The 434-nt window shown below is 38.9% G+C and overlaps 1 protein-coding gene across 1 annotated transcript in view; it reads left to right on the top strand.

Annotated features, from left to right (window-relative positions):
- The window catches only part of LOC119585538 (ankyrin repeat domain-containing protein 54-like), a gene marked incomplete in the record, with an annotated part of 36,734 nt that overhangs the window by 35,055 nt on the left and 1,245 nt on the right, over positions 1-434 (top strand).

The following is a 434-nucleotide window of genomic DNA, read 5'->3' as shown; positions in this document are numbered from 1 at the left end:
GGTCATAGAGAGTAGTAATATAAACAGGTGGTAGGGTGTTAACTCAGCAGAAAGGTTAGCGACTGAAGGATTAATGGATCTGGATGCCTTGTAGGTGTATAAGAGGAAGCTGATACTAACTAAGAATTTTGTTTCTCCCCCAAATTTACTTAGCACTGTAGACTTCCTAAATGTATGGAAGTTTGGGGTTATCTGCTGCCAGCTTTAGGAAGCAGGGTTGGATGTAGGTTACTTGCCCTTCTCTCCTACCCCCCTCATCTCTCCCCCACTTGGTTTTGTGTGGTAAAAAGGACGGAGTATTATGCAAGAAAAAAAAAGAAAGTTAATAGTTTTTTCTTTCAATTGATGCTCGTCTATTTATATATTGATTATTATGCAACTTTACATCCATGCATACAGTGCCTTTTATCCAGTTGTGGTTAATGCAAATAGAC

Source organism: Penaeus monodon, chromosome 20, assembly GCF_015228065.2.
Source record: "Penaeus monodon isolate SGIC_2016 chromosome 20, NSTDA_Pmon_1, whole genome shotgun sequence".
Lineage (NCBI taxonomy): Eukaryota > Metazoa > Arthropoda > Malacostraca > Decapoda > Penaeidae > Penaeus > Penaeus monodon.
Note: the sequence above shows the minus strand (reverse complement) of the source record. Positions and strands in the feature narration are given on the sequence as shown.